The sequence below is a fragment of the Sinohyriopsis cumingii genome, chromosome 14 (assembly GCF_028554795.1).
Source record: "Sinohyriopsis cumingii isolate HCF-2022 chromosome 14, ASM2855479v2, whole genome shotgun sequence".
Taxonomy (NCBI): domain Eukaryota; kingdom Metazoa; phylum Mollusca; class Bivalvia; order Unionida; family Unionidae; genus Sinohyriopsis; species Sinohyriopsis cumingii.
The window spans coordinates 82701895-82723162 of record NC_142974.1 but is presented as its reverse complement, the minus strand read 5'-3'; the positions used below and the strand labels follow the sequence as shown (position 1 = coordinate 82723162).

The following is a 21268-nucleotide window of genomic DNA, read 5'->3' as shown; positions in this document are numbered from 1 at the left end:
TGTAACAGAGCTAACAGTTATATGTTGAAATAACATTGCCATAAGATTGTGGCAATGTCATATAACGTTGTGGCAATGTGATTTGGTGAACTTGCTGGAATGCTGTATAATGTTATTAAAAAAAACTTCCTACAACATACTCACAACATATAAAACCTATATGCAAATCTGATGAAAGCTGCTTGTGTTTCTGAAACACATATTCCATACTGGTGGCAAGAATGTCCAAATCTACATTACAAAAATGAAAACATTACCATCCATCTAGGAGTTGCAAATGTATGAAATCCTCTTGTTGGGTAGTTTTAATAACAGGCTTTACAGCAGGGCCTTCCATTAGATTTAAATGTGGCAGGTAAGTTGACAAAGTAGGGTGAGGGGTTGGGAAGACCTACCCCAATGGGGATAATTCATTTGTTTTTTTTAAAGTAGCATGGTGTAAGGTAAAAGTAGATGGGCTGATAAGGAATCCACTGAATTTACAGACTAAAGGTTCAGACATTTGTTTTTAAGAGAAAAATGAAAGAAGGAAACAATACAACAGATATTTTAATATGACTTTAATGTTTATTTTCTAGATTTAATTAAGATTATGAATCAGAATCAGTCTCCAACTCTACTGTAAAGTTTATCTATTATTTCTTCTGCTCAGGCACCTGCAAATTAAAACAAAATTGTAATGCTTAAATAAAGTCATATCATCTCAGCACTACTTATATATGCAGAAGTCATGTTAATCAGCATTATAAAAATGTATGAAATTTTCTTCACTGCACTTGTGCTTCCCTTACTATCGTTAAGCCATGATACAAGATAACTTTGCACTTACTTGTCATTTCTGGCAAGTGCATGGTGCAATCAATTTGCACAAAGATGAATTTATTTCATCCAAATATTTCATGTGAATAAAAATTCCAAATGGAGGCACTTGTCCGATCAGACAAGATGTATGTATATTGTAGTTAGCTGTACTCTAGCTCTGATAGTCCTGGGCAATAGGATAAGCTGATTTTGTTATCAGTTTAGAAATGCATCCGCTTTGCAAATACTATTCTTTAAAAGACGAAATTGAATCCAAAATTGATGAAATAAGAGTCATTTGGATTACCTTGTTTTTTATCATTCTGCGTTGGTTGGGTGCATATTTGAGGGTCTCTGATATGGCCTCTTCCATTCCATTTGCCTTTGCTTTGCCATTATTTTTCAAGCAGGCTTTTGCAAGAGTAATACAATGTTTTAAAATAAGTTTCACAACAAAGGATGCATTGCATTTTTCTAAATGACAGCAATAATCAATGGAATATTTTTAAAACATGTACTTTGAAATGTGGTCTCAAGTTACTTTATCAATTCATTTAAAAATCTCTGGCAAGTCATATGAAAAACACAATTTAAATCAAGCCATACTTACTTATCAAAACCTGACATATCACACGCTCTTGAAATGCTTTTTTCCCTTTACGTCCCTTTGGACTATACTCTGGCCAGTCTTTTTGTTCCAAGCTTTTTCATCAACCTGCAGACACTATCCCCAATTGTAAACCTGCCAAGGGAGCTCAAGTAGCATATCTGAAAATAATAATAATAATAATAATAATAATAATAATAATAATAATAATAATATTACTATTTTTTGATTTTGATATTATTATTAGTAGTAGTATTTCATGATCGATGTGACAAAATATGCTTGTATATGGTTATTTTTGCCATGGTTTTGCAAGCAAATTTATTTTCTCTAACTTGAAAAAAATTTGATAACATTACCTATGCAACACAATGTACTAACAGCAATTATAAACCAAATTAACCACCGTGAATCTATTAACTTCATAAATGACATTCACTCAAGGATTGAATTAAAATAGCCACATAATATGTAATAGTGCATGTAGTAAAATACCTGTTACATGTTCATCTCTAAACATGTTTTGGCCTACATCCATTAGACAAAACAGCTGACCACTACATGTTCACCCCACCCCCAAAAATAATTATACAGGCGCCATAGAACTTGCATAATGCATATTGAGGTTCACAACAGCAAATAAAGGTTATAACAGTTTTTTTAAATAGAAAATAAGGCCCCAATTTACCATCTTCTTGGAGAGTTTGGGATTCTCCTCCAACCTCTGGCAAAGGCCCTCTAGTTCCTCCACTGAATCACATGGCATTGCAAGAATTTCTTCTCTATATTCTGTGTCTGGGCCTTGTGTATGAACTTGGAGGGCCAGCTGCTCCAACAAATTCTCAACATTTGTGTCCAGTTTCATAAGTACATTGAACTGGAAATCTGTAGTTTTGAAAGATCAAGATCATTATTATAAACTCCTTATAAAGATCTGTACAGTGAACATGGGTTTAACAATGAAAAATATTTATGGAATGAAATACATGGTTTTTGTACAGTTTATTTGAAAATAAATAAAACTTTTCCCTATAATCCTTTATGTTTTTATTCCCTGGATATGTTGTTTCACTGCTGGTGTCTGTAAAGTCTGCATTCAATGTAGATGGTTTAGGCGTCTGACTTACAGAAAACAGTGATATACATAAGAAAGGAAAATAAAAAAAACCAATGGAATGAAGAACAGTCGACACATCAATGAAAAACAATTCATTGTTTATTTGCACAAATAAGTTTTGAACAGTATGTTTTATGATCTATAATTTAATTAATTAACATCTCACAATGTTCTGAAATAACAGTATCTAAGCTACAAGAGCTTGTGCTTTCATGTCATAATCTTCCATTTTCCAAACAAATTTTGATGTTGACTCAATGTATATGACCTTAGCATTGAACACTAACATTTAAAATGTCTACAAGATGACAAAACTATTATCAACTGAAGTGACAACAAACCAATGAGTTTTACGTGCACTGAACATAAGCATTTTTAAATGCTACAAAATGTGTTTTTAGTGTACTGCCACAAATTACCCAACATTTTGTCAAACATAAAACATTTCTACTACCTTAGATGAGAACTAAATTCATGAATACAGTGTATAATTGACTTACTCGTACTTAGTGAGCTGTAAATGAAATAAGAGATTATATAAAAGTCAACACCTGTAGTATTTGTTTCATTATTCTATAATGTACATTTTTTTCCATCCTCAATACTTACTACTTGCAGAGGAACTGGCAGAGAGAAATCTTTATATTCTCCACTCCAGAGTGGATGGGGATGGTGATGGTGTTGTCCTTCTGGATGCAGCTAAATGTATAAAAATAATCACTAGTCCTTAATTGCAGTAAAAAAGAAGCAAAGAAATCTGACTGGATTGTTTGGCATGTAAACAAAATGCATACTGGTTGCAATGACCACTGTATATAAGGCAGTGATACAATATATCACAAAATGCATTCTTTTTTAACAAAACATCTAATCTCATATCTACAGCATCATGTGTAAGTAAGTACTCTTAAACACATCTTATTAAACAGACAGAAAAATGATGAAATTTATACATACTTTTGATAAGGAATTTCCAATTGTGGCATGGTATAAAAGCAATTGATGAAAAAAGACCAGATAAACTAAATAGAACATACCAGCAGGATAAGAGGAAATCTTGGAGTCTGCAAAATACTCTCCACTTCAGGAGGTTTTGGATGAGATGGCTGACCAGAAAGGTTTCCACTTGAGATTTTCATCTTTTTTTCAGTTCTTCATTTTCATCTGAAATATAAATGAGAACTTGTAAATACTGTATGAGTCCTTGAATACACTGACTCCTTGTGACATACAGGGTTTGCAGAACAATCGCTAGCAATATTCACCACTTTTAAATCCAGCTGGTGAATTTTCACCATGAAATGCATCCGAATGCAGTGAATAATCCTGGATCAAAGACAAAATAGTGTACAGAAATGTGCAATAAATTAGTCAAGCTCCAGACAAAACAGAGATACGATTTATCTCTGATTCATAATGACTTTTCTTGTGCTACACATTTTACCAATGCAAATTACATTGAATTTTGCAAATTAAATGGTACAATTAAGATATGTATGTCAAAAGATTACTAATCTTCAGCTTTCCAATTAATGCTAAACACAAGTATCAAGGCATGTATTTAGTCTCTCACCACCAATAAATGCATTCTTAAGTAATCATCCTAGAGTGCACCAAAGTCATGTGAACTTGATCCAATTCCAACATTACTGCTGCTTCAGTGCTTAGATCCAGTATTGCCTTCACTAACTGATGTTATTAATACCTCCCTCTCATCAGCATAATTTCCATCATTTTTCAAAACTCCCATTGTAAAACCTCTGCTGAAGAAACTTACACTACACCATAACGATTTAAAGAACTACTGCCCGGTTTCTAATCTCCAATTCATGAAAAAAATCTTAGAAAGGGTTGTTCGATCCCAGCTTGTATCATGTCTGAATTCAAACAGTCTTTTTAGCAATGTACAATCTGCATATCGCCCTTGCCACAGGACACAAACTGTGTCTGCAAATAGATTACACTCCAGCCCAGCTGATCTATGTTGTGGTGTTCCACAGGGGTCTGTTCTTGGACCTTTTCTCTACATTCTGTACACTCAGCTGCTCTCAAGTGTCATAGATCATCATCCAGTGTCTCACCAATTGTACACTGATGACACCCAAATATACAAATCTATCCACCCAAATGAAGTTGATGCTACCATCCAAGGTGTAGAGATGTGCATTTCTAATGTGAAATCATGGATGACTTGTAAAAAGCTGCAGATGAATGATGATAAAACTGATACCATTCTGATCACAACACAAAGACTTTCTCATTCACATCCTTTACCTCACACAGTAAATATCAGCAACATCAATATTAAATTCACACAATCAGTACAAAACCTAGGTGTTACTCTGGACAGTACTCTCACATTGCACCAACATGTCATGAACATATGCAAGGCTGCATATCTTGAGCTGAGACGCATCAGCTCCATTCTCAGATATCTTTCAGTTGATGCCACTAAAACACTTGTGTGTTCATTACTACTTTCAAGACTGGATAATGGAAACTCAATTCTGTCTGGTTCATCTTAATATCTACTGCAGAGACTTCAAAAAGTTCAAAACATAGCTGCTTGGATCATACTTAGAGTACCACAATCAGAGCACACCTCCCCACTGCTCTGTACCCAACACAGGCTATCCATTCGATCCAGAATCAAACACAAAATTTGTTCTCTATGCTACGTTTCACTGACAGACTCTAGTCCAACATACCTATCTGACCTCACCTATGTGTACACACCAGCAAGATACTTACGCTCCTCTTCCGACAATCATATACTCATTATTCTCACTATGAAAACGAAGTCATATGGACAGCATTCTTTTGCATACCAGGGCCCAGCAACATGGAATGAATTGCCCACTGAATTTAGACACAAAGACTCAGTGATCCCATTCAAGAGTGCTCTCAAAACTACTTATTCTGACTGCAAAAACAAACTTAAAGACTTAATAATGTTAACTACCTTAAATATTCTCAGCATGTTTTTTTATGTTTTCTAATTTCATGGTGTTTGTTTTTGTAATCATATCATTGTGTATGTTTTTATGTTGTCGAATGTTGCAAAGCGCTTAGAACTTCTAAAGATTAGGCGCCATACAAAGTCCTCATTATTATTATTATTATTATTATTATTATATTTAGCTTGGATGAATATTTTTAAAATCAGTGGCCATAACTAAAACAATGGGATTTTGTTTTCTGATCATAAATGTATGTTGGACACCATCCATGATGTACAATGCTGTCTGACATTTCTATGCACCTAAGGTTTCCATCTCAAATATTAAAGCAAAATGCATACCGAATTTGACAGATTGACGAAAATAAAATAAAGCAATGCTTACCATTTGAAAAGAGGCAACTGTCACTAGAATATTCTATTCAAAATGATATTAATTTTGGACACAGGGGATACCACCCCCATGTTTTCCTGACTCATGATATGTCGGCCTATTCTGTGCACAGCTTTGAAAAGATGTAATGTTTATCCATCGAGCTATAGAAATGAAATACATTTACTGTAGACTGTTTCTGTCAGCAGTTAAGTTGAGTAATTAGGTCAGGTTTATAGCTAGTTTACAAAATTCAATGTAGAATGCCAATAAATGACAAGATATATTTTTGCAAACTAAAGTGATCTTGAAAAAAGATTAGTAAAGTTTAACATTTTATAAAAAATAAGCTATTATATGGAAGAGAAACAACAATGAAATAGGATGCAATGTGTTTACGTCTTGTTGATGGGGGAAAATTACTAAAGAATTTCGAAACAGACTATACGCTGGGGAATTTTTTGAGAATTTATGTTCTGGCGACAAGTTTACATATTGGATAGCAGATGATTTTGCATGTGCGGGACAACTTCTTGCAAAATTGGAAACTTGGATTAAAATGCAATATTGTTTTAAGGTATACATTACCATATTTTATATAATGTATTGTATGATTCTAAAAGATGCATAGTTAATCGGAATTTCTGGGTTACAGATTCAAGAAGGTCATGGAGTGGGTCTACATGTTGACTAATAAATTACTATTTGATCTCCTAGGTGATATTTCAATTCTAAATTAAAACTAATAATACTTAACGTATAACCAAAAATGCGACAACCTGGTGGAGAGGCGAAAATGGATATAAAAAACTTCCATATAGCCTCAGCAAATTTAAATAGGGAAAAAATAATTAAACTAAACAACAAGACAAATTATGATATGATTTTCATACAAGAAACACATAATAAGTTGACTAAAGAACTAATAACTTTATGTGAGGAAAAATTAAATGGGGTTATAATTGTGAATGATTATAAGGAGATGTAAGGGGAGGGGTAGCTACTTTTATCAAGAATAAAATGGGAGTAACTTGGGAGCAAAAAAACAAGGGAAACTTTTTTGCAGGAAGATTGATACATATTGTGATAGAGGACACTCATTTTAGAAATGTATAAATACCTGCTAACAAAAACAAAAAGCAACAATTCATTGAAAACCTGTTTAGCTATGTAGAAACAATTTCAATGCCCCCCCCCCCAATCTGTGTTGATATTGATGGAAATATTGTGGATCTGATGTGCAATCTTACTGCATGCAAATCTTTCCAGAAAGCACCCATGTACTGTTTAGTCACTGGTATTTGGTAACAGCCGTATCTAGCGCAAAATTCAAAATGGTCATAGGACAGAAGGTTGAGTAGCTACAATGTCATAGCCTCAATGTCTCCACGAAGTAGGGGTAGTAATATTTGTGCTAGGGTTGTGCTATTCCATGTCGATTTACAAGTAACCAAACAGGATTTGATTTGGAAATATTTTTCGCAAAAAGATCTCTTCTGCCAATGGTAGCTCAATGGCTGGGAGAAATACTGGCAAGTCAGATGTGTATAAAATGTACAGCAATGTGTGCAGATAAAATTGTCAAAAATTTTTGCAGGTTTTAATTAAAGGGCTATATCAGCCTTGAAAGTGCCAGAAATTATCATTATAGATGTGGCTTGAGTCTACATGTTTTCAGTTAACAAAAACAGAGTATCAAAGCTAGTAACTGGCATCCTTGATAATTTGACTAATAATTATTTTTAATTAACCATTTCAGATTTATAAATATATACTCAATAGTAGTGAAGTTGGATGATATAGCGTCAATGGGACTTACCATTAAAAACCACCCTGGGACGATATAGCGTCAATGGGAAATTTAACATTACGGAAACCCCTGGGACGATATAGCGTCAAGGGGAATTTAACATGGGAATATGGGACTGTTTAGCGTCAAGGGGAATTGAACAGGGTGGGACTGTATAGCGTCAAGGGGAATTTAACATGGGCAAAAAAAAAAAAAAATCTTGGGCCTGTTGAGCATCAAGGGGAAATGGAACAGGGTCAGGACCCTATTTTAATAAGGTCCGACCTGATGGGTCTATGGAAATGGAACAGGCGAAAATTGAAACAGGGAGGGGTCTCTATCTTTTAGTTTTTTTAAAACAAAAAAAAAAGGGTAGGCAGTGAAAGTCAAGATCTTTTCGAGACCTATGAGTGGCCCTGAAAAGGGCCTTTGGGTTTCTTCTTCTTCTAACTCTTCCACTTCTTCAACCATCTTCTAACTTTTACCAATATTCCTGTCATCTTCTTCTTTATTTCTGACTCGGGCATCCAGTCAGGATGACCTATTGCTCGGAATTTCTCCTGTATTCTTATCCAGTTATTGTTGAGTTTCTCAAAGCTTTCTTTTCTCTTTCAATTTTCTTCTTCTTTTCTTTCCTTAGACCACCTTTCTTTGATGTTCTTTACCTCTTCCATCAGCACTTTCCTCATTACTTCTTCCGTTTTTGTCAACTGGTCGAACCCCCATTTTACGTATCGCCACTCCATCCAATACAATACTTTTTCTAGGAAGCACCCGACTTGGATGACATGGTCCAGTGCTTCCTTCAAACTTCCCACTCTGACATAAGGTGGGTCAGTAAATCCTCTTGACTTGTTGACTTCTTCTTCTATCATCCCTGCGATGAGATCTCCGGCCACCTTTAGTCCTTTGACTTGACTAGTTAACAAGTCTTGCCTATCTCCACCACTCCATTCCTTTTCTATTCTTCCTACAACATATTCAACATCCATTATCCAAAAATAGATATCTCTTAATAGATTGAATAATTTTGTCACCTCCATCTTCTTTGTTTATTCCGTGGAATGGTCTGAACGATTGTTGTTGTTGTTGAGTTGAATTATAGTAGCGTGCGCTTCGCATTAAGCATGTACCACTGGTTTATGATGCCACAGGCACCTAACTGATTACTCCTTGGAGGAAGGAATGGAGCCACTTCCTCCAGGCATTTCTGTGTTCACAGAACACTAATTGATTGGGCCGTCAGGTCAAGGTACTTTTGTGTACACATCGATCTGATTGTAAGGCCTATGTTTTGTTTGAGTGGGATTGGACCCAGCACACACTCTGTCATTCATTTGCATTGATTAGCGACTAGTGGGATTGGACCCGATCAAGTCCGTATTTTTAATTTATGATGCGTGCACTGCACGTATGTGTTTTGATGTCTGTCCGTCGCAAAGGGCGAAAGTGGTCAGGCTCGGGCGGAGTTGTCTTGCCACAGGTTAGCAGGGTTTTTCCGATCCAGGGTATTTTTGTTCTAAATTTCCGTCTTTGGAATTTTGAATCATAAAAACTCTGTGCTGTTTTTAAGAGAGATAGAGTCTATTGAGGTCGATGTTAGCTTTTAGGTGACAGCATTTGTCGATTGGTTTTGCAGCCTTGTGCTGCTGGCCCTGGATGGAGTTGGTGTTTTTTCCATCTTACTGAGTAATTGTTTTTGGGTCCTAATTATCTAGTTGTAAATTTTGGTTGCAGCCTTGTGCTGCTGGCACTGATAGTCATTGGGTTTTTTTGACTACCTTATACAAGTAATTTTTGGGGTGGTATTCTATATATTTGTTATATTTGCAGCATTGTGCCGCCGGTCCTGATAGTCTTTGGGTTTTTTTGACTACCTTATATGTGTAAGTTTAGGGTCTTAATACGGGGGATCCCTGATGGTCTATTCTTGCGACCACCTTATACATTCTATTTTGGGACTATATGGTTATATCTAGTTTTTGTCTTAGCTGTCACCTATGTAGAAGATAGACTTTTGGAGCTGTTAGTTAGGGTGTTAGGTGAGTATTAAGTTAGGAGAAGTGGAGAAGGTTTGTTTTGTTTTTCCCATCACCCACCCCCTGTATATTTCTTCCTGGTATTTGAACTAGGTGTTTTTTAATTTAATGATATTTGTTTGTAGAGTTTTATCAGTCAGTGGGCTAGTTTTGATAAAATGAGCTTTTCTATTGTTCAGAATTTGGTACTTGTTTTGTGAGTGTATTTATTTTGTAATACTTTTGGCTAGATTTATATTAGATTCCCTCGTCGATCACACTCGCCTCTCATAAATGGAGAGTTCGGAGAGACCGAATCCTTGTCTTCGCCATTGGTCCAAATTTGATATATATATATTTTATGTAAGTATTTATTAGTGTAATTTAGATAATTTCATAGCTTAGCCGGTTTCGGATTAGATTCTCTCGTCAATCACACAGTCTGAACGACGAATACTGTGGGTTCTTATAGTTAAAGCGCGGACGTGAAGGAAAACATCCCCCTAAGACTAAAATCTTATATTACCTAGATCATCACTTAAAACGTACAATTCACAATCTTCTCCTAGAGCAAAAGTAATCCACATAGTGAGTAATTTCAGACCACTGCCATTCAGGGTAACGTTCAAGAATCTCATTGAACTCTTTTGATGTAAACGGTCTAAAGCGATATAATAGTATGAATGCACCCTTGACCCAGAGAAATCTAACGCACTGGTTGACTTTTTTCACTTATCTCTTGTGAATTTCTCGGAATAAAATTTCTACAGTTACCCATTGAGATTTCACTCTGGCAAGCCCCTGCCAAACTTCCTTGTAAATCTTCTCTTGCAGTTCTTTAGGTAATGATTCAATATCGTTTTTGAAATGAAGTTTAAATACTGGTCTTGGTGATGTCCAACATTTGACTCCTAACCAATCTGGTTTCTTCTTCAACGACATGGTAAGTTACTTCAATGTCTCGGTCCCACTAAGGGTAAGTAATGACAATTCGGTGACCAACGAGCATGTTCTAGATAGGCCGAATCTTGTGGTTCCCAGTGGTGAAGTGACACACCGCAACTGAAGCACTTGACTTTATCCCCTTCGTCCAAGTAGAAAAATCTGGCTCTGGCTAATTCTTTGGGGATCGGTCCTCCCAGATACTTAGGCCATTTTCCTTTGAACGATTGAAGACGATTTTCAAAGTCGCAGTATTCCGACAAACACACAGGAAACGAATATTCATCTTTCACAGGTTCGTTTCGATGAGGGTTGGGTGACATGGACAGGAGTTTGCTCAGGGCTGGATGACATCCGTAGGGGGGTAGACGTGAAGGTGAACATCCACATTTAAAACGAAACCCAGTAAAGTGTCCAAGAGGACGAGCGGCATCGCTTTCGCATCCCTCAGGTTTGACACGCACAGCATCACTTTCCATGATAGGGGTAGTGAGAACAAAGTTCTCATGATGCTTTACGGCATCGCTAAGGTCACAGCGTACAGCATCGTTCCCATCGCAAGGCTCACAATCGCATTCCACTTCAGAAGCCCCAAACTTGAATTGTGCCTTTCTGTACTTGTTTTGTGTTTTTCTGAAAGCATTCATCTTGTTCGCTTGGTCTTGGTAGTCACAATGAACTATCGATCTTGACCATAGTCTTTTTATACTAGTCGCAATGCAGTCTCAAGCTTGTACATCGTTCCTTTTTTATGTCTAGTTTTGGAAGGTACCGTCTCTAAGGTACCGTCATAATTGTACCATAGTGTAATGGGTGGAAAGGACATAGAAAGGTAAGGGCAGTGCAAAGACCATCGAGTATGTTCCAGAATAGCTGAATCTTTATAGATACATAGATCCATTCGTAACTTCAGTCCACAAGCGAAACACTGTACTTTGTATCCCAATCCTGACTCAGGTCCCAAGTAGACAAATCCTGTTCTAGCTAAAACATGCGAAGAAGGTAATCCTTACTATCCGTAGGCCATTTTTGAAACGTGTCCAATCGACGGGCACAATCACAATAGTCAGGTAAGAAGACTGGAAAATGGTAGGGTTTGAACTTGGAGTTCTCATCAGGTTTCTCACTTGATTCTTGCTGTGGCGAAGTCATGCTTCTGGTGAGTGGCTATCCACTTACAACCAATGTTTTATACCGACATGTCCATATGGCAATGTAAAGTGATTGGGAAGCCGCACTCGCTTCTGATACACGATTTGACAGACTTTTTCCAAGGGTCAACTGACGATGTGGTGAGTGGGTAAACGTACAATCTTGTTCGGTTGATAGGTGGTCACTTTAAAGTGTTCATCTTCTCTAGACTGCAAAGCTTCTTTCAATACGCCAAAGTTCACCACTCGACTGGTACGATAATTCAGAGTCAATCCTTTCACTTTACACTTCGTGTGCACTTCTCCTTGTTTGTCCCGGTATTCGTAACCGTAATTTTTAAGACCGCCACTGGCGAAACTTAGAATCTTGTCGTCAGAATGCTCGTCTGTCCAGGCTACTAAACGGTCTCCTTCGATGTTAGGGTGTTGTTGACTCGGGTGATCGATGTAGATGCAACTGTCCGTGTCAAAGTACAGGACGCGTTCCCCTAACAGTTCTAAAGCTTCGTACAGTTTTAAGCGAGCATGAGCTGTCACGTAAGCTGCAATGATGACATTTCCAAAAGGGTCGGCTTCTACAAAGTCCAGATCTTCTTCGTAATTGACAAAGATCAAATCTTCGCGAACGACGTCCACGTGTTTGATGAATTTAGTTTTGTTGTGATCATCTGGAAGTAGCAGGAAGGTTCTGTCAAATATTCCGTCTTGGGTAAACACGGTCGTTGTGCCATTTTACCCCACAAGCAATTTAACATCACTTTGGCAAACGATCGCTTGCCTTCGTTTTTCTCGATGTGATCTAAAGTAATGCCTTCTTGTGCCCAGTATTTCTCTTTGAATGTCTTTTGGTCTTCGGGAGTGTGACACCAGGATGGATAACCACTGGCTTCTTGCTTTAGTTTCAAAAAGGCATCCACGTAGTCTGCCAAAATGCCTTTCTGAGTGGGGTCACCCTTGTGGTATTGTTCTGTCTTGGGAAAGTGACAAATTTCGTACACTTCTAACAGTTGGTATCCCATGTCCAGAGCTTTGAAGAATTCTACGCTGACCCACGTCCCCGTCAAGGCCCGTTCTTCCTGGGTGTGCTGACAAGGCTGGTCTTGGTTGCATGTTTCAGCACAAGTACGGCACAAAGGAAACATCAGTTTGTCTTGACAATGGTGAGGTAGAATGGGATGGTACAAGTCAGTGGGAGCCAAAACTTTACATTTGATCAAGCCTTCGTAATGTCGAATGTTTTTCAGGTCGATGTGTTCCGTCAACAATTGTGGGTGCCCTGAAGGAAAGCGACAATATTTGCACACGTAGGGATACAGTGAACACACGTCCAAGTATTTGATTTCTTCTCCTTTCTCTTCGTCGGCTTGGTACAGCAAACTGGTGGCATTGGTCCTTCCTCCGTACAAACTATCCCTCGGGTTCAGGGGGTCCATGAACTGGTAACTTTCCATGAGGCGTTTAAACTCGGGATCGGTTTTCAAACGGTGATCGTACTCGTGTTCCCACATTTCCACCACTTAGTATCCTTCCTGTTCTAACTTTAGGCGTCGGTGACATGTGGCCTGGTACAAGTCTTCCATGGTTCGTTGTAAAAACTGATTTTTAGTGCCACGGTCAGGGTAACAGACAGGGCATCGGTGAAATAAGCAACCTTTAAACTCATACAGAATCTTGGGGTTTTCTAAGTCCCAACCATCAACCGAATGCATTCTGATGGTCTTTTCGCCCCCTCCGTTGTGGGCATGCTGAATCCATTTGTCTTCCTTGTCGCACAAGTAATGTAACCAGCGTAGGGCTTTGACCGAGTATTGACGTTTGACATAGTTGGTCATTTGAGGACTGATGACAGCCACAGTGTTTTCAGGCATGAATCGTTGCCGGTACACTAAGGAATACGCTTTGGCAATGGTGCAAGCTTCTTTCAAAGCATCGACCCCTCCGTGTTCCATGAACAGTTCTCGAAATTTTCCACAGCAACGCCGTAAAATGTCCACGTCGGAACGACAATATTTTAGCATTTCTTCCTGAAAGTCGAAAGGGTCAGAGGCGTGAGCCTGGTACCAAGCGTAGAAAGCTTCTCGTTGTTCGGTACGCATGTTGTCAGGGTCGTAATAATGAGCATCAGTCAAATGGGGTAGAACGGTGTGTTGATTGGCTTCCATATTGAAAAAGTGTGGAAAGTACCCTTTAGCCATTTCTGTCATTCCAAACGTTTTAGGCATTCAACTCAAAGGCATGGCTAAGTAACTCATCGAATCTTTAAACTGTACTTGTCCCACTTGCATGAAAATGATTTTGGCTCCGTTCAAAGTGACTTTAGGACGTTCGGTGCCATGTTCTGTATAGTATCTGTGAAGAAACTGTCCATCGTATCCGGAGAAATTGTGAGCCATCACCGTGGCATGTCGATGACAATCTCCGTAACGTTCGATGTCCCCTTGGCTCCACGTCTTGTCGATGGGGTGTAAGACCCATCGAGTGAAATCGGCTAGCGTGTTCGGTCCTCGAAAGCTTTTTTTCACGTCCTCCAGGACTCTTGCTGCAGTGAGGGCAATGACTGAAAGTAGGTTCTTGAATGCACTTCTCGCACGCTCGATGAGCCACGCAGAAATTAGGAATGTGAATACCAGTTTCTTGCATGCATTCAAAATCGAAAAAGATGAAATTGCCTTTCTTCTTGTGACCGATCTCTTTCTCTGGTTGGGGTTGGTATTTTTGCACGTAGCATTCGTGTTCCAAGTCCATGATGTGGCACAAATGTGACATTTTTTCTTTCCTCGACATAGGTGTGCCTTGGCATTATTGGTAAGTATGCCTTGTCCACAGGTAGGGCACAATCTCAGCAGCTGACAAGCACATTTCTTCTGTGAACCTTGCATCTTCAAATGTTATTGATAACAGGCAGGGCTGACAAACGTGCGCAGACAAGTTTAACAATGCACTCGTTCTTGTCCTTCGCTCAGACAGGGTGGAGAGGCCAAACATGCTGAGCATTTCGATCCACATCTCGGTGATGAACCCTTCTGCTTTCTCTAATGGTACTTCGGACTTAAAATATTTAAACTTCACCGTGTATTTGTAAGCCGTAGTTCTAAATTTTCTAGAGGGACGCTTTTCCGTCTCTTGAATGGAATAGTACTTTTCAAGGTTGACTAAGGGTGGTGAAGTTTGTTTAGAGGGTTTGGATTCTGGTTCACTCATGTCCTCTTCAAAATCACTGGCATGAATTTGTGCCAAGACTTCAGCCCTGGTACAAGGCGATAAAGCACGTTTCTGCCTCTTACTTTCTTCTTCTTTCTTCTCAAATAAATTGGATCGTTTCATCTTGATAGCAAAAAGTCAAATGACTAAAGTTTAAACACCATGGACTAATTTATAGTCATAGCAGACCAGCGTATATAAAAGGGTATGTGTCTTGTCCTTTCACTATTCATTTCACTCTCAAACCCAGCACAACGATGGAAGAGACTACCCAGATCGAACGTTTCATCAGAGCTTTGCGAGGGGTCATCCAAAAATTCTCTTCAGACCAGCCGAGGGACTACTCTCCTTCCTTTCAAGATAAAAGTCAAGATACTTGCTATATCTGTCAGAAGAAAGGGCACTGGTCTTCAGAGTGTCCAGACCATCAAAAAAGAAAAAAAGGGGCTAGAAAAGACAAAAGTCAAGATACCTGTTATTATTGTCAAGAAAAAGGACACTGGTCTCCAGATTGCCCAAAAAAGAAACAAGAGGAGTCAGAAGAAGAGAGGGATTTTTCAGAGGAAGAAGGGGAAGAAAACAGGTGAAGAAAAAGAAACAGGAGAAGAAAAGAAGAAGAGAAGAAAGTGAGGAGGAATAGGAGGAAAAGACTGTGACGGTGAAGAAATTCAAAAAACAGAGAGAGTGAACAATGAGACAGAAGAAGTTTATGAACTTTTTAAAGTGCTCTGTTGTGAATTGTGAACTGGATTGTAAATATTTATAAAAGAATAAATTAGGTATTAAAAGGTAAGTGTCTTTGGGTTTTGATTTTAAAATAAGAACCTACACTCACACACTCATACACACGTACTATAGAGGTAAAATGTTTTTTTTTTAGTTTGAATGGATGTTGGCAATTGAAAGTCTATCTCTTTTCGATAGACGTGGGTGGCCCTGAAAAGGGCCTTTTTTGGTGTAGGGGTGAGTTTAAGCAATCAACTTTAACTGCCTTAAGCCTTTGCCACGGCCAAGGCCTACTTCTGGACTGCGTAGTGTTGATGATGATGATTTGGTTGAAATCACTAAGGGTGGCACGGGAGGCTTAGTCACAGGGTTGGAGTGTTTAGCTCGGGAAGGTCGTATTCTCTTTGGTCATAATAAAGAAGTCTGATAACATTTGTTTCAGACTTCTTAACTCCGCTAAAATGTCTAACAGTACCGTGACCATTTAATTTTCACACCCTTGTTTCTTTGCTGCTGCTTCTTCTTCTTCTTGTTTTTTTTCTTACCTCTTCTCTATGCTGCTGTTGCTGTAGGAGAAAAGCTTGTTCCGCTTCCTTTTGCTGTTGTATAAATTTCTCCAATTCTTCTTTCTGTCTCTGTCTAAATTTCTCCACGTGCGGTAATGAAGGAGAAGGTGACGAAGGTTCCGGAACAAATTCTTGCGAGGTGAGAAAATCCACAAAATCCCAATTCACCTCTTCTGAAAGTAAGTCCAGGTTCCCTTGGGTAGTCTCCACAACTGGTGCACCCCAATGTATCGTTTTCTGAGTTTCCGTCATGTTGAAAAACTGTCGCATGAATTGACTGCGCACAGGTGCTAGCAAATCTATATAGACCACATGACGTCACAGACTGCTCTCTTTGGATTGGATGTGGGCTGACTGAATTTTGTAACGCGTATTTGGATTGATCAATGAACTCAATCCGTTTCAATCCTTTCTCTCCCTATAAATAAGTGCAGTTCACTGCATTCCTTCACCTGTTCTCGGCGCCTCAACATGTGGACCAACGTTCAATCTTCTACGCTTGTGTCTTCGATGATGTTCAGGACGGACATACCGATGTACGTCCGATCCAAGTGGACAGTTGTCCATAGGACAGATACCAGCCTATGGATACGTAGGATCTATGTGGAGAGGCAAGGATGTCTCAAAAGAGTTTTAGTCTATGGTCCTGCAGTCAGGCGAAGCCTAAGGACAAGAAGAAGTCACAGATGCCCTTTATGTTAAGGGCATATTAACATAAACCCAAAAGCCCTTTTCAGGGACACTCATAGGTCTTGAAAAGATCTTGACTTTCACTGCCTACCCTTTTTTTATTTATTTTTTTTTTTTGTTTTAAAAAAAATAAAAAATAGAGACCCCTCCCTGTTTCAATTTTCGCCTGTTCCATTTCCATAGACCCATCAGGTCGGGACCTTATTAAAATAGGGTCCCGACCCTGCTATATTTCCCCTTGACGCTCAATAGGCCCAAGATTATTTTTTTTTTGCCCATGTTAAATTCCCCTTGACGCTATACAGTCCCACCCTGTTCAATTCCCCTTGACGCTAAACAGTCCCATATTCCCATGTTAAATTCCCCTTGACGCTATATCATCCCAGGGGTTTCCGTAATGTTAAATTTCCCATTGACGCTATATCATCCCAGGGTGGTTTTTAATGGTAAGTCCCATTGACGCTATATCGTCCCACTTCACTACTCTCAATGTGTTTATACCAATATTAAGTTTCTGTATGTCACTGTGTTTAAGTTTTGATTTTCTCTGTTTTATTTCACTTGATACAAACACATGCTGACTAATCTTGTCATGTGGTGTATCTCGATCATACTGTAAAAGTGCATAGCTTAACACAGGTTTCGAACTCTTGCTATGAGCAGCAGCAGTGAACAAGGCATGTACCATGAGAAATCAACTTTTTTTCTTCTTGGCTATAAAATCATTAGGTACTAATGTGTAAACTATTAAGTTGGTAATTTTTTATATATAATTATTGTGCAGATTTAACAAATGTACTTTTGCGATACTAAGTCCCATGTTTGTTTAAAGGTTCTAACAAGCTGGGTTTTTTATGCAATATGTCATAAGTATATAAGGTGTTGTGGGCTGCATGTATGAAGACAGCTCAGCAACTTTCTAACTAATACTGCAATTACTATGAGCTTTTTTAAAAGTTATTTATTTTCTTTAAGTTGTTTCTTACTGTTCTGTATATAGTTTAGAAACTTTAAGCAATATTTTGGACTAGTCCGATAACATAAGACACATCAACCAATAGTTTTGTTAGGGGGCTGATGGGTCTTACTGCCTAACGAAGGGTGCTGTGTGGAGCGTTTTGATGTCGACTAACAGTGTAATGAAAGTCAAATTTTCAGAAATATCACACACAACTGGTAACCAATAACAATGCATTTCTACAAAGTAAAGTTATAATGTTTTTGTCAGACTTTACTTACCCTGATGTCTTTTCTCTAATAAATTCAAATTCTCACTAAAGAACCGGACCTGTTTTCAAGTTTTGTTGGCCCAAATTTCAGTTGGCTGGAAAGCGATGAAAGTCAGGAATGCCAAAATCGGGTTAAGCTGAAACATTATTCTTTAAGGAAACAAATAAAAATATGTTTTGCCTATTGGAACTGTAAGCAATGTTTCGTTTCATTCAAGAAACATATTCCCCACATGAACCTACTTAAACAAAATTTGGCGTACCTCGACTACCGTTGCATTGCTACAAATTCAAATGTATGTCAATGGAACATGAAAATGTGTCCATTTGCTAGTGTCATATTTTCACTCCACCAGGATAAAGACAGCACTGTAAGTATATTAATTACACATAAATTAGTGGAAGAGTGTCGATATAGGCTGCCAAGTGTGTGAGCTATTCCTGAAACTTGGACTACTCATTCCGATATCAATCGACATTGAACACATATACATGGCCGTTATTTGGATAGTAAGACATAGCACTAAAACAAAAACAACATGTGCTATGTCTTACATTGTAGAACTATATTTTGGACTTGTACATTTTTGTTTAAGATTTTATTTAAGCACAAAATATTTATTGATGGAATTTAATGTGCTTTTCTCTATTCTAAATTATATAATTATTATTCATTCTAACTTATTTTACAAGCACACTACATATAGTTATATCATTTGTTATAAGAACTTGGCTATATTGTCAAGTGAGTGTTATCTTCACATACCAACACGTTTATTTTGTATGTACTGATTTTCTGTATTTAAGTCTCTAATTCCATGCATGAGAAATTTTTCTTATGCTGCAATACATGATTCAATTTCTTATACAGTATAGGTCCAAAAAAGTCATTGTGAGTGTTATCCTTGCTGATTTGATCTTTGCAATACAATTTAATCATTACTTAATCCATGATATGATTGAGGTTTTTTTAAACTAGTAATTTTTTAAATTACATTACATTTTTTTGTAATGTAACAAACCCAAATCACACACACGCACTTAATCTAGCACTTCATACACATAATTCCAATGTCTTCACAAAGAACTCAAAATGTCAAAGTCACTGTGAGTGTTATCTTCACTGACATAATATTCTAACTTCAAGTCAACAATAACTTATTAATCTAGCAATCCAGAAAAGCATAATTTAATGACATTTTTCTTTCATAATTTACTAGTTGTCTAAGTCTGAGGTTGGCAAACTATATATTTAAGGTAGCCACAGGTGTGGTGAATGAGAAGTGAAAAACATCATACGATGCCACAACTGAGCCAAACTTACATTCCCAATTTGCCACTTGTGGCAATTGTTGACAAGGTTGCCCACCCTGGGTCTAAGTCAGTGTGACCATTGTCATTACCAGTCTGAAACCCAATTTAATGCCATTTGTATAAATTCATTTCAAATAAATATTATGATATAGTTGAAGTGTAAAGTCAAGCAAGTATTCTGTTTGCAGATTTTACATTTTAGATATTACAGTAAAGTCATATTTTCTCTTGTGTAGTAAACTTTATTGCAACTGGTTCCAAAATAGTAAAACTTATTCAGTTTTAATTCACCAGAATAGGTATTAATACAATCCTGAATTAACTGTATGGTACTAAAATATACCCTGATCTTGTGTGAGATTGTAATATACAGAACTATACCTCAAGACAACAATAATATATTGAATTTATATTATATCAAGACTGTCATGGTTATGAACTCCAACTTTATTCAGGTATTTTCATAATAAATGATCATCTTGTGTTATGGCTGAAAAGAAATCAAAGTTCATTTTAACTCCATTCTCTCCACATTTGTCAGTTGTTAAGAGGCATACTCATCATCAGTGTTATAGTAAAATGTAATCTTATCTGGATCAATCTTGCTGGTGTAATATATGAATGGAGAAAGAATATTATCATCCAGATTAAAATATTTTTTATTCCGACTCTACTGAAAATTTTAGCTGGATATGGGATACGGAGCCTGATGTGTACAAACAAAGCAATGTGTACCATGACCTTTGTAATTTAACATTTTAAACTCCTGCAGAAGAAAGAGATTTTTAGATCCATTAAATTGTATTAACAAAAACATTTCTTCAGTATGATTTTCCTTTACTTAGTTGTGACAAAACTCATATTTTAAAGTTGTTGTTTTGTGTTTGGTTTGGCTTTTTATGGTAAAGCAACACAAGTAAGTTATTTAGTGCCAAGGCACTTTAAGTATAGTGCCTAGCCCAAGGACGCACCATGGTAGCTAACCCAGGTTGGTCCGATGGTAGAATTTGAACCTACCTTATTTCACAGGTCCAGAAAGCTAACCACTGAGCAACTACAGCTCCCCATCTTATAGTGGAATGCTGGTATACTTTATGATCAAGAAGGATGGGTTGGGGTATGCATGTTGCATGTGAAAAAAGTGATGGAGTTTTTGTTTACATAATATTTTAGTCATACAATATGAATCATTTTCTATAGATTTAAGAAGTATCAGATCAAGTTAAGAAAAATTATATATTCTGTTTCCTGGGAATGTACTAAAATTCACTGTTATTGTTTGATTTTTTTGGTAGTAAGCTTACTTGGTAATTTTTTCTTTTTAACTTGAATACCTAATTTGTTAACATCCTGTCCTAAATCTTCATGGTTCTGTCTATAAAGTGACAACTGTTGATACATGTAGGGAAGTTTTTGTTTATATCTTTTGATTTTTGTGGTTCTGGAAGTTGCAGTATTTGTTGTTGTATTATTAACCATTTCAGTAATTTAATGAATGCAGAGTATACTGCTCTATAAATGAAATTTAAGGGAAGATAATGTAAAAGTATGTTTCACTGCAAATATAAATTGTTTAAAATAATAATATATCATTTATCATATGACTATTCAATTGTGGTAACTAGTATTCCATCCAATATCTATATATTAAAATATGTCTTTTCATACAGCTGGTGATCATTTAGATACAAGTCCAATTGAACATAATCAAATTATCAGTGCAGGTGTTTTTATTAGTAGTAGTATTGCAAGTATAAGTGTTAGTATTAAGATTTCATATACAGG

At 37.2% G+C, this 21268-nt stretch overlaps 2 long non-coding RNA genes across 2 annotated transcripts; both read right to left on the bottom strand.

Annotated features, from left to right (window-relative positions):
• Positions 1 to 545: 545 nt before the first annotated feature.
• LOC149784244 (uncharacterized) lies at positions 546 to 1218 on the bottom strand. Its single transcript, XR_016414117.1, has 2 exons — positions 1109 to 1218; positions 546 to 656 (listed from the first exon to the last, which is right to left on the bottom strand). It is a non-coding gene; the product is annotated as an uncharacterized LOC149784244 (long non-coding RNA).
• A 199-nt stretch (positions 1219 to 1417) lies between these two features.
• LOC149784243 (uncharacterized) lies at positions 1418 to 20629 on the bottom strand. Its single transcript, XR_016414116.1, has 5 exons — positions 20501 to 20629; positions 3563 to 3689; positions 3135 to 3224; positions 2097 to 2293; positions 1418 to 1569 (listed from the first exon to the last, which is right to left on the bottom strand). It is a non-coding gene; the product is annotated as an uncharacterized LOC149784243 (long non-coding RNA).
• Positions 20630 to 21268: the final 639 nt, after the last annotated feature.